Genomic DNA, 12,938 nt, shown 5'->3' with positions numbered 1-12,938 from the left:
GCAACATGCAGATATATGGTACAGCACTTAACCATAGCCACTGTTCTGTATATTATATCCCAAGGACCTATTTTTTTCATAACTGGACATTTGTACCTCTTGACCCCACCCCCACCTGCCTCACTCTCACCTCTGGCAACCACCAGTCTATTCTCTGTGAGTTGGTTTTTTTGTTTTTGTTTTTGTTTTTTTTTTAGATTCATAGATATGTGCAATTCTATACTATGTCTTTCTCTGACTTGCTTCACATATTTTCATTTTAAGGATGGGAAAACCAAGACTCATGGGATGAGTAACTCACCCAAGGTCATACAGCTAATAATAAGTGTCGTATGTGGCCTGTGAACGCAGGTCTGTCCCATGTAAGCCATGGTCCTCACTGCTGTGCCTTGTTCTCTCCTGAAATCAGCACTTTCTCTTGTTGCTGACAATGAGTAGACCTTATAAAGGAGGGTCAGACACTGCTTGTCTTATTTTTTTTAAGATTTTATTTATTTTTATTTATTATTATATTCATGAGAGGCACCCAGAGAGAGAGGCAGAGACACAGGCAGAGGGAGAAGCAGGCTCCATGCAGGGAGCCCGATGTGGGACTCGATCCCAGGACTCCAGGATCACACCCTGGGCTGAAGGCAGTGCTAGATCGCTGAGCCACCCGGGCTGCCCTGCTTGTCTTGTTTTTGAGCAGTTTTGTTTTCTATGATTATCATAAATTAGGGATTTGTGGCAGCTGATTCTTCTCTGTGACTTTGGTCACACAATTACACAAAATCACCCTTTGGAAGTAAAGGCTTTGAGTTCCCTTAAAAAAAAAAAATCTAGATTGTAAGAGGAAATAGAGGAAAACGAATCCGAATAAGAGAATTTCTATCATATCTCTTTATTAGGTTTCTTATAATAATAAATATTCAGCAGTTCTTTCTTTGTTAACTACAAGAGCCAGGGAAGAACGGTGACCTTTTGACCCAGCTGTATCAAGTCTGCAGTCTTGGTAAATGGGAGTTTGCTGAGCACTCTGGGTCTGATCCTGAAAAGCTGAAGAAAGCAACATCTTGTATATTACCCTTGCATTGAAGACCATTTGGACCCATTTAGGTGATGAATCAGGGCTGTGGTCTGGTGTATTGGGACTGCTTTATGCCACTCCGTTGACCTAAAATGAATGGGATCCATTCAGACTGCTTCAGTGTGTAGACTGACATTTGTATTAGTATCTGGTGGAAGCTGGTCGAATTTTGGCTGAAGGTGGGGGATTCGGGCAGAGCAGAACTGGTTTCTCTCTTTCTTCCTTTGCTCTAGGAATGCTCTAGGTGGGTCGGGAAGACTCATGACTCAGACCAGCAGCTAAAACTACGTTAGAGATCTCCATTCCTCTGTCTGTAAAATAAGGGGCCCAGTCAGGAGGATTATTGATCACTCTTCCAGCTCTAAAACTCTATCATTTCTCTTTCATTCAGTGGCTGAAATAGCCATTGAGCTGCTGTGTTAGGCGTTGCTTACTTTTCCTCCCAGATCTGTGTATTCAACTACATGTTCCTGTCATCCAGTTCTTAAAACTGGATGACACCTTAGTGGCCTCCAAACAGTTGTACACAGTCCATCAGCTGCTCAGCCACCTATCCCAGGCTAGGAGTTAGGTGCAGATTCCTCATCTCTTAGATCTAAAAATAATTAGGTGAATTTTGTTCCTGGGAGTACAAGGGCCAGTGTGGTGAGCAGCAAGCACTCATTTGAGCATGTCCTTCTGCCTTCAGTGCACACAGGTGGATGGCTTCCCCTGAGCCACAGGGAGAAACCTTCATTTTGCCTGTTGTTGCCCTTCCTTGCACCATGAGCATTAATGTCATTCTTCTACTCCAAATACAGCAGTGTCTGCTCAGCTCCATTTTCTTCCTTTTGCCAAGAAGCAAGCGACCAGCTCTGCCTTCCCAAGAGAGAAGAGACCTGGAGCCAAGGGTGCCACGTTTTCAGCTTTGATGGCAATTGCTTTGGTTCCCTTGTTTCATCACTGATTAGGATGCGCAGGCAGTGCTGTGTGACACAGAGCCCAGAAAGGATATCTGCTTCCTGCTGATTTCATGGTTCTGGAGGGGAGGCTGTGCATGGGGATTAGGAGAGGCTGGAGGAACAAGCAGGGTGCTATGGACTATTTACTCCTACTAGAGAAAATAACTGTCCTTTTGAAAGGAACACGGTGGTCTCTCCCCATAGGATAGCACTGTGCTGCTGTGTGTGTGTGCACACGTGTGTGCATGCATGCTGAAGAGTAAGGAATGTCCATCCATCTCTGTCATGTCTGAGAACATTAATAAAAGGTTCAACCTCATATGCCTGGAAGTGATCACAAGACCGCTATTGAGACATGTCTGTTTTCTGGTTCCTTTTGAATCACCAGGGCCCTTCTATAGTTTGCTGATGTGGATAATCATGGGGAAGTTTGCACCCAGACAGATTCCAGACTGACTGTGAGTGGCCCTCATATTCCCCCCTGTGGTGCTGATCCATGGTGTCTGACCTGGTATTACTACCGCAGCAACCCATTCTGTAGCCCACAGAGCCTGGACCTGCGGCAGAGAGTTATTAACAGCCTGGAAGTGGAGTTCTCTCAATCTCAACAACGCTCATCTCATGCAAATTTCTCCCAAGCTGAAAAGAAAAGAACAAACAAATAGAATGCCAACTTTTAAAACAAGCTTGGGAAACATTGGGAAAAAGTCAGACTATGTATAAATCAGAGCGAGAAAATGAGGCCCATAATCAAAGATTTGAGATAGCTTTGGGGAGTTTCCCAAAAATAGGGCTCTAAAGTGAGCAATACTTGGTGTATGTATTTGAGAAGCGGTTTCTGATGCTGCCATCACATTGGCGGTCTCACCCCATCCTGAGTACCCTGCGCTCCCCATTGCCTGACCAGTGCCCTCCTCTCTAGGGAGTGGTCATTCTTCCATGTCTCACCCCTGCCATCCCAGAACCTTATACCCTGCTTGACCACACCCTGCTTCTATTGGCACAGCTCCCCAGAATTACTGGAGTGACTCTTGGGTGGGATTTAAAGTACTTGGCAGGACCTCCTGCATCACTTGTGGGGCCCAGTGCAAAATGAAAATGTTCAGAAATTATGAAGAATTTGGGGACGGCCACAGGAGAGCATAAAACAAGCAGAGGCAAGCTCACCCAAGTATGGGGCCCTGTGCAACTGCATGGGTCACACATGCACAAAGCCAGCCTGACATTTGTATTGTATTTTGGAATAAGCAGTAGTTGGTTCTAGGGCTACCTGACTCTCAAGCCCAGTCTCTGCAGGGGCCTGTGGAGGATCCCTGACCTGTGATTCACAGAGTCATTCAGATGGAAGCTGACCAGGGTTTGGGTTGTCTCTCTTTCCTGAAATCATTGAGGCTGTGCAGAATGTGTTTACTGTTTCATGCAATCTGTTAGGGTAATCATTTGGGGCAGTTTTTCTGGCATCTCCAGAAGTGGAAGCAGATGAGATTCAGTGAAGGATACAGAAGCTCCCCAAGGACTGGCCAAGCTGCAACCCTGTCAGCAAGCCCACAGGGAGGGGAGATGGAAGCCTGGGCCATGGGGAGCCACGTGCCTGGAGACTGGGATCCATTTGCCCCAGGCAGGAGGCCTGCATCTCAAGTTAGGAGGCATCGCCTTGGTGTCCCAACATCATATTGATGTTCTTTGGCAAACAAATAGGGTCTTTGCCCTAAATTATTTCATAATCTCTCTGGGCAATGTAACTCATATTAAAAATGCCTGCAAACTTTATACCCTTAAAATATACTGATCTTTGAGGTCCACTGTGTGATGAGGCATCATTAGGTGCTGTGGGTAGGGGACTGAAGAGACTCTTCTTTCTTGAAGAATAAGCTTCTGTTGTGTTTTGTGCACCAAGAGAAGGTCACACCAGCCTGTCTTTCACTCACCGCACGGATGGCATGGAAGGACTGGCTGACAAATGAGAGAGCAAGACCATTTGTAATCTCCCAGGACACTGCAGAGGCTGACTTTATTTCTGATCAGCCTTACAGGGCTTCGGTGTTTCTTGCGGTGAGAGACTCCAGGTTCCGTGGCTTCTTTGGGGGGGCTAAGGTGGGTCTCTGGGAGCTTCCCTGCCAGTGAGGCTTGGGGAAGAGGGAGGCAGGTTCAGACATAAAATCCAGTGAGGGTGGGGCCGGAGAAAGGGGCAGGAGAAGAAAAGGGAGTGGAACAGCGACAGACCTCCTTCTCCCTTTCTTCCTTGTGCCTTCATGCTGGACCATTTGGCTGCTTCCCTCACTGAAATAGGAAGTGATCGTGTGGTGGCATCCAGGGCATGGACTTCTACGCAGACACCCTGGCACCCTGGCTGGCTCTGACTCATCTGGGAAGTGAAGGCATCTTTTACAAGCTCCTCTCCCACCGAGGCCTCAGGCTTCTGCCATACAGGAAACGTCTGGTCTCCCACTAATCAGAAGCTATGAACAACTAGTGGCCATTTGTACAGATTTGGCAAAGGGGTGGAAGCTGCTGGTTATTTGTATTAGTGCTGATAGAAGAGGAAAGAGGACATATGTAAAGAAACTGTGAGGTGGTTCTTTTTTTAAATTTTTTTTTAGATTTTATTTATATACTCGTGAGAGAGAGAGAGAGAGAGAGAGAGAGAGGCAGAGACACAGGCAGAGGGAGAAGCAGGCATCACACAGAGAGCCTGACATGGGACTCGATCCAGGGTCTCCAGGATGTGAGGTGGTTCTAATCATGTTCAGGATGGCCTTACTCTTTAAAAGTCAGAAAGAGCAGGGGCACCTGGATGGCTCAGTTGGTTAAGCTTCTGCCTTCGGCTCAGGTCATGATTTTAGGGTCCTGGGATTGAGCCCCACGTCTGGGCTCTCTGCTCAGCGGGGAGTCTGCTTCTCACCCTCCTTCCCCTCTGCCCCTCCCTCCCACTCATGCTCTCTCAAATAGATAAAGAATCTTAAAAAAAAAAAAAAAAAGCAATTTGCACAGCCAAATGAGCCTTGAAAGCATTGTCCCAGAGAGATTTAGAAGGTGGAAGAAATCCTACTGAGTTGTGGGGTGTAGTGAGCATAGGTTTTGAGGTGAGGGTGGGAGAAGATAGCTCTAGGTTCATATCTTAGCTCTAGTACTTAAGAACTCTTGAGACTTAAATTCTCTAAACCCCTTTTTCTATGAAATCAGAATAAAAATTTCTTGCCAAGTTGTTTTAGAAGTAAGCAAGGTAATGTTTAGAAGACGTCCAGCAGATGGTCTGGCATCCTAGACTATAGTAGGTACCTGTTTCTTGTTAGAGTTCTTGTTTTTCTTATGACAGTAAAGATGTCATGGGAAGTTGCAGTGATAGGGAAAGTCCATTATTAAAATTAAGATGGGGTCCAGTGAGGTATGATGGATCTAAGACTTTTCACCTGTGATCAAAATTGTCCATGACCGTAGCATTTTTAAGGGGTTTAATTTAAGGTAAGAAGATACCATAGGCTACCTCTGTAGAAATTCCAGAATTTGAACGTAATGCTTCTGTTCACTTGTAGACTGGGCTAATGCTGTCAAGTTAGGCTGGCTTGACTCTATCTGATAATTAAAAGCAGGGAGAACATTGACAATTGGAGCCCATGGATAATCCCAGTGTCTCGTTTTAACCAATAACAAATTTTTCTCCCACCACGTCTTTACCAGAGCTGCTAACAAGGAGAAAAATTGACTGGTTTGAGTTTCCTCACCTTTTATTCCTCCCTGCTTACCCTCGGTAGAGGTGCTAATGAACAGTGAAATGGCCAAGGGGTGAGCTGCTCCAGGGAGGAGAAGCAGCAGGCTCAGAGGAGCCACCAACTGGATAACCGGTTTGAATAATTGAACTAACTTAGCAGAAAGAACAGACAAATCTACCTGCCAGGTATTGTCGGAAGCCAAATTAACACTTAGAGCAAAGCTTTCCTTTTCAACTTTCTTTGTCATCTAGTGATAGGTATTTGGGGACACTGAGGCCTCTTAAATCCACTGACTGATGTAGGGATGCTATGAAGAAGTTAAACCAGGGTAAGAATATTCAAGGATTCTTACCAGCTCCTCACCCTCTCCCATCCAAGTATAGTTAGAGTCAGAGAAGCCAAATCGACTTCTCTGAAAATAAAGGAAATTGAGATTGCTCTGCCAAGCCTCAGCCCTAGGCCACTCCCTAAACAGAGAGAGAATGGATGATCCAGGTATTTTGACCTTTGCCCATTGCCAGGCAAGGCTTCTCCGCCCCCCGCAAGAGGGAGAGGTATTTTATTATCTGTCTTAATTGAGCCACTATATGGAGAAGCACTGTACTGTAATTAATTTTGCGGCACTCAGACTGTTCATCAGAAATACTAGAGGGCTTTTAAAAACAGTTTGCTGGGTCATTTCCCTGGAGTTTTTGATTTAGTAGGACTGGGTAGGGACCAAGAATTTGCACATCTGAAAGTTCCCAGGTTCTAAGGACCGTACCTTGGGAGCCACACATGTAAGGGATAACAAGATGAGCCCTGAAATCAAACTACCTGATCTGGGTCTGAATCCCAGATCTCTCACCTGATAGCTGTGGAGTGGGTACTTAAGGCTGACCTAATCTCTTGGTACCCAGTGTTCTCACTTGTTAAAGGGAAATACTAATATTTTATAGGGTTATGAGCATTAAATTAGTTAATATGTGAGAAGCCCTTAGAATATTGTCTGCTGTATCATCAGTGTTCAATACGGACTCGTGTGATGCAGTGACAGGCCCCATAATAATGAATAGAATGAGCCCTGTACAAGGATTGTCACATTTAATACACACAACGCTCTCCCTCTTTGTTGCTTCCTGCTTTACTTCTCACTTCCTTTTTTTTCTGTCCTTTCCTCCCTACATCCCTCTCATTCTGTCTTGCTCTTCATAAACAATATGGTAATGAAATTGGTAAGATTCTAAATAAAAAAGGCATTTGTTGTCATAAAGCATGACCTGCAGGAGTATGACATCTTCACTTTTGTATCCTGGTGTGGTACGAACCGTAGAGTTGGGTGGACGTTTATTGCATGAAGCCAGTCATCCTTAGGAGTCAAACTGGATTTATACCTTGGGGTTCCCTTCCAGTTCTTCATCCTGTCCTGGTTTCTCCTTGACTAACACATTCGTGAGGGTAGCCTGTGCTCGCTCTTCCTCCAGCTGCAGCACAGACTCACCAAGGCAAGGTGGAATCACCATCTGTCTACAAAGCTTTTGTTTCTCTGGCTGCTACCTGGACTACTTGTCAACATTTTAAAATCAGGAGCCCTGGGAGCACCTTAGTGGCTCAGTGAGTTGAGCAAGGTTGAGCAACCACCTGACTCTTGGTTTGGGCTCAGGTCATGATCTCACAGTCGTGGGATTGATCTATGCGTTGGGCTCTGCACTCAGTGGTGTCTTCTGCTTGGGATTCTCTCCCTTACCCTCTGCCTCTCTCTTTCTCAAATAAACAAATCTTAAAACCCCCAAAAACAAAAAACAGGAGCCCCCAGAAAGCCTGGCTCAGAGCCCCCAGGAAGCACCTGACCCTGGTTGGGCTCCTTGGAGTGAGACCAGGCCATCTGAAGCCACCCCGTGCTCCCTGAGCCAGGGAACTACAACATCTCCTCCCAACCCAGCCTGCAGCATAAGAGATGCCAGTGTCTGCTCACCTGATTCTCGGTCTCATAGGGTATTTGTCAGGTATTGCCCAGTTCTAGTTGGTTTAAGCTCGCAGCTAACCAGTACTGCCTCCACATTGCAAGCAGGTCAGCTGCCTGCGTCTCTGGTTACTCTTGCAGCTCAGGTGTCCCTCTGGCAGGTCCTGCTAGGGGCTGGTTTTGCACAGTTGATGTGGCCAGGTCTTGGGGCAAAGTTTAAGATTTCTGTGTACAGCTGTCCTAGCAGGCAGCGCCTAGAGAGGCAATATGTTCTGAGGGTATGGAAGAAGTTTCTTTCCATGCAAAGCATGTTCCTTGATCGTTAGTGTTTGGAGCTAGTCAGGTGGAGTGGATCTGTGCCAGTCGGCACCAGGAGAATTTTTACTAAGGGGAGAGCCTGTAAACCCTGTGACATTCCAAGGGTCCGTGTTTTCATTGTACTCTTTGCCTGCCCCATGACTGGGTATTATATAAACACTGACTGAGAGCCTGCTACGTGCCAGTTACTCTACCAGGTGGATGCAAAGATGGGTAAGATCGGGCCTTCGGGAACCCTTTGTTTCACTCTGTGTATCAGCGGAGAGCTGAGTTAGTGACAAGAATAAAGATTTAGGGGAGGGCGAATGGAGAAATAATGATAAGCCCGGCACCTGGGTGGCTAAGTGGTTGAGCATCTGTCTTTGGCTCAGGTCATGATCCCGGGGTCGTGGGATCAAATCCCGTATCAGGCTACCTGCAGGGAGCCTGCTTCTCCCTCTGCCTATGTCTCTGCCTCTGTCTCTCTGTATCTCATGGATAGATACAATCTTTAAAGAAAAAAAAGAAAGAATGGTAAGTCCTCAAGAAGTGGGAATAAAGTATTAACTTGGAAACTTTTTAAGAAAAAGTTTATTGAGGTATTTGTAGTAGATAGGTATCTAGGTGTGGGATTTGTCTGGCTGTGTGGTCCATGCAGGAGACCTTTGCAGGCTTCCCAAATAGCTTTTGACTGGGCCATCTACCTTAGTATTGAACCTGTATAGGGTAGACCTTTCTTACTATATGACACCAAGGTTTCTGGTAGAGGTACTCTGGTGTCACACAGGTAATTTTTATACTCCTGCCCCTGGTCCTCCACCTTCCCATTTGGGAAGAGTGGAGTGTTATGACCCAGTATGTCTTCTATCATCATATGGCTACCACCCCTACTCCTGCCCATTTTCCCTGTCAAGTTTACCTTACATCAGGGCACATCTTTCCTCTAGGATCTGTTCCCTGCCAGGAATTGACAGGAAATTTTTAAGGCTTACACTTCTTTTTTTTTTTTTCTTTTCTCCATTCAGCACCTAGTCTGGTGCTAACTACTTACATGCTATGCTGTGAATATGTGTGTGAATGGATTGGTCAGAATTCCAAATTTTAGTTGCAGGAAAATTCTTTTGTTTTGCATCATACATGGCTTAACATGAGGAAAGGTACTGACAAGGACTTGGCAGTCCTAAGATTTTCTTTGGAATGACATTTGCCTTAATAAGTGTTGACCTATTTTGTAATAGTCCAGGATGGGGTTTCCCTTTTGCCTACTATTTCCACAAAGTTCAATGCATTGAAGGCAATACGTATTTTTAAAATTAAAGAGTGATGTTCTTAGGCTGAATTATGACTTCCTCTTCTCTTAGCCTCATGTATACTGTATTATTTTGAGTGTTTATTATGTTCCCATCTGACTCCTTCCAGTTGCCTCATGGGCAAGAATCATGTCTTACCATTTCTGTGTCCAAGTTGGATTCACAGTGCCTGTCATTGGCACATAGTATGTACTCAGGAAATATTTATCTACTCAAGAACTGTTCTCAAGAGAAATGTATTCAAGAAGTGATCAAATTAATAGATAACTTGGGTTATGAAAGTTCTTAAGGGCGTTCTAAAGGGCAGAGGGATATGTCTGGAAGAGGGAGCATGAGGTAGCCTGAGGAGTCCAAGGGAGATTGGCTATATCCAGAACTCGCAGTAGTTTCCTCAGGAAACATTACCAGATATTATTGGATATGGGGGAAATGATCTGCTTGCTCAATATCCTAGACTACAGTTGGCACACTGGGCACTCATATGTGCTCAGCTAATACACTCGATGGGAAAATTAAAATGAAGAAATTCTTCACAGCCTAGGTGGGGAGATAATATATAAACACAATTATTCAGTTCAAGATTAAGTATGTGAGTCTTTACATCAGAGAGAGGAAGAACAATACCTCCTGTGTGCCAAATACTGTATAATACAGCGGTAGGAGCCTTAGACACACACCCAAAAACATGACTTCATTCAATCTTCACAGCCTTTGAAGATAGGCGTCTTTATCTCCAGTTTACAGGTGAGGAAACTGGGATTTCAGGGACCAGGTCATTTGTGCAATATCACATAGCTAGTAAATGTCAATGCCAAGATTTGAACTTGTGGTCAGGGAAGAGATATTGTCTGTATTATGGAGGGTAAGTGAACTATGGGTGGGGGGAGAGGGAGGAGAATACCAATATGCAGAGAGGCCCTGCCTTGTAGTTCTGAGGGGGTGGTCTGCTCCCCCCTCCCCACCGCACCCTGCATGACAGGCTGTTGAATGCAGAGTTTACCTGACTCTCCCAAAAGAGAGAGAGGCACAGAAGAAACCCTATATGACACAGACATGCCCATATCCCATGGGCTACAGAGGCTGTTGGTATTCATGTACCAGCCAGCTGCACACCTCACAGAAGTAGCTTTTGTGACACAGGCCCCACAGAGAAAACCACCTTTTAGGGGCCCTTTCCTTTGTAGGGGCAGTGTACCTGGGAGCTTCCTGTTTTATTGTGACGACCGTGTTCCCTTTGGTCATTTCCCGTTGCTTTGTTCCTCATCTCCCTCATCCATGTCATGCATGAAGTCACTTGAAAGGAATAATCATGCTAAAGAAAGACTCCAAGAATAAAATATAAGAGAAAGCTAAGAAAATGCAGCCTCAAGCATACTTGGAGCTGGTTTTCCAGTTAAGAGGCTTGATTAGAAGTGTGGGGACTGAACCTGATTTTTACATCGTTGTGAAGAGTGAAGAAAGCGTTATGGCCCGTGTCCTATCTAGACTGCATCACATGCATGGGGAAGAGGCCTGAGGGCTTGGTGGTCCACTGGGTGCACACAGGGTGCCACCACTGAGTGCCCCTCAGTAGCTCCACAGGAGTTGAACCTGGCACAGGAAAGCTCTATTTCCAGTTGTAAGTTGGTGATCTGTACTTCGGTGAATGGGGCTTATATAAAGGCCTCTCTTGCCTGTCCATTCTTCTTTCCACCTAGATGTTCGTTCAGGTTGGAGTAAGTTAGGAGTGGATTATACACCAGTAAGCACTAGTATGCCACAGAAGAGAAGAGTCTACACCTTGAAAATTAGATTCTCTTTACTCTGCGGTGATAGAAGTGATGGGGCTGGCCTTGAGGTTACTTGGAGGTCCCCTTCAGAGTTAAGATTTATGACATGAGTTTTACTGTTGAATTGGGTCATAGGGATCCCTGGGTGGCGCAGCGGTTTGGCGCCTGCCTTTGGCCCAGGGCGCGATCCTGGAGACCCGGGATCGAATCCCACGTCGGGCTCCCGGTGCACGGAGCCTGCTTCTCCCTCTGCCTGTGTCTCTGAGCCTCTCTCTCTCTCTGTGACTATCATGAATAAATAAATAAAATCTTTAAAAAAAAAAAAAAAAAAGAATTGGGTCATAGACATTTATAATTACAGGAGAGCGTTTAAACTTATTGTTTATTAAATGTTTGAATCCTTTAAAAGGTTTATAAAATTGAGCCTCTTTACACAGTAACCAACGACCTGTACCTGACTTCTTTAAGTTCTTAGTCGTTTCCATAGGTATTTGATAGTTGCTATTGATGTTTTGTTGCAACTTCATAGTCTCCTTTTAGCATTATTTATTATCATAGTAATAATATGTAATATTGTATGCCAGGCTTTATAGTTTAAAAAACACTTGGACAGACATTATCTCTGTTATTTTTGATGGCTCCGTGACATTCCATTGAACTGATCTACGACACCCTCAGCTTCTGTTTCTTTTTATTTTGTATTTTACTTGATTTTTATATTTTTCTTTTTTTTTTTTCTTTTAAGGTTCTGTTTCTAAACTGAGTTCTGCTCAAGTTTGAGAAACCATAGCAGGGAACACGAACTAGTTTTAGTCTTATCACCATTTCCTGTTTAGGCAGGTAAGATCTGCTGAAGGAAAGAACAGTTGCCAAATGGCCAGGTGTGCCCATTCATGACTTAAAAGGGGCAGCTGTTGGTTAGACTTTGCCCATGTTTTCAGGATTTTATCTGATCTTCTGGGTGTATTCATGAGTGTACTCCTGTGGGTGGAAACATTAGGATCAGAGACCTGTTGAAAGGCTTTGTACCTTTAACTGAAGAACTTTTCTGAAGGTCCTTAGAGCATTAGGCAGCTATCTGGGAAGAGGTGGGGGTCAGGTTGTAGAACAGTAGGTGTGGGTTCATGCCTAATAAATGGGCTCTCCTGGGGTCTCAGAGCATTGCTCCCTGGGTTCACCTTTTGTACTCTGAATGGAAAAGGAGATGTAACAGGAAGAGCCAGTTTCCAATCCCATTTGGTATGACTGCTGGCAATTTGATGATTTCCTCCTTGATCTTGAGGCCCTCTCAATATGAATGACTTGTACGATGGGGAAGAGAGTGGTCTTTGAACTCTTGGTTGATACAATCTTGACCTTGGTTAGATACCATCTTGACTTCTGGAAAGAACTGTGCCCTAGGCTGCTATTTTATTGATTCTTCTTCCACAAAATAACTGGTGTCTTTTAAGGTCCTTTTTTTTTTTTTTTTTAACTTTACATGCTTCAAGTTGAAGGTCATCTCCTTTGTAGTGAAAAATAATAACCATTTTCCCAGTCGTGTGTACCAGATGTGTGGGTTAAAGCAGGAAGACTAGCTGTCCTGGGTTCTCTCCCTAGATTTTTTTTGCTGATTCACGGAGGCATTTAATTTCTCTCTACCACTTTTTCTAGCTCTGCAAAATAAGAGAGGGGAGTTCATGAACATTTATGTGCTACTGGGGGATTTTTCTGTGCAAGTGAAAATTATTATTGATGCAACCACAGGACTTGCTGCTAGCTTCAAGGGGTACATTTTACTTTATCTGGACAGAGGCCAGCAGTAATGATGGAAACAAAGTGCATTTGACTTTGACCTCACTTTTGACAACTGTTCCTTGCAGTCCTTAAAAATACGGCCTACCATTTAAGAGAAGAGCAGCAG

The 12,938-nt window shown here is 44.7% G+C and overlaps 1 protein-coding gene across 5 annotated transcripts in view; it reads left to right on the top strand.

Annotated features, from left to right (window-relative positions):
- The window catches only part of ETV6 (ETS variant transcription factor 6), a 239,074-nt gene that overhangs the window by 56,481 nt on the left and 169,655 nt on the right, over window positions 1-12,938 (top strand). Inside the window, exon 1 of one of the 5 annotated variants that reach the window (XM_072799010.1) lies at window positions 10,476-10,884. The exons of the other annotated variants lie outside the window; for them this stretch is intronic. The gene's annotated coding sequence lies outside the window, so the exon portion shown is untranslated. Of the gene's footprint in view, window positions 1-10,475; window positions 10,885-12,938 lie in introns of those variants that run through there. 5 annotated transcript variants of the gene reach the window in all.

The sequence above is a fragment of the Canis lupus genome, chromosome 25, assembly GCF_048164855.1.
Source record: "Canis lupus baileyi chromosome 25, mCanLup2.hap1, whole genome shotgun sequence".
Lineage (NCBI taxonomy): Eukaryota > Metazoa > Chordata > Mammalia > Carnivora > Canidae > Canis > Canis lupus.
Note: the sequence above shows the minus strand (reverse complement) of the source record. Positions and strands in the feature narration are given on the sequence as shown.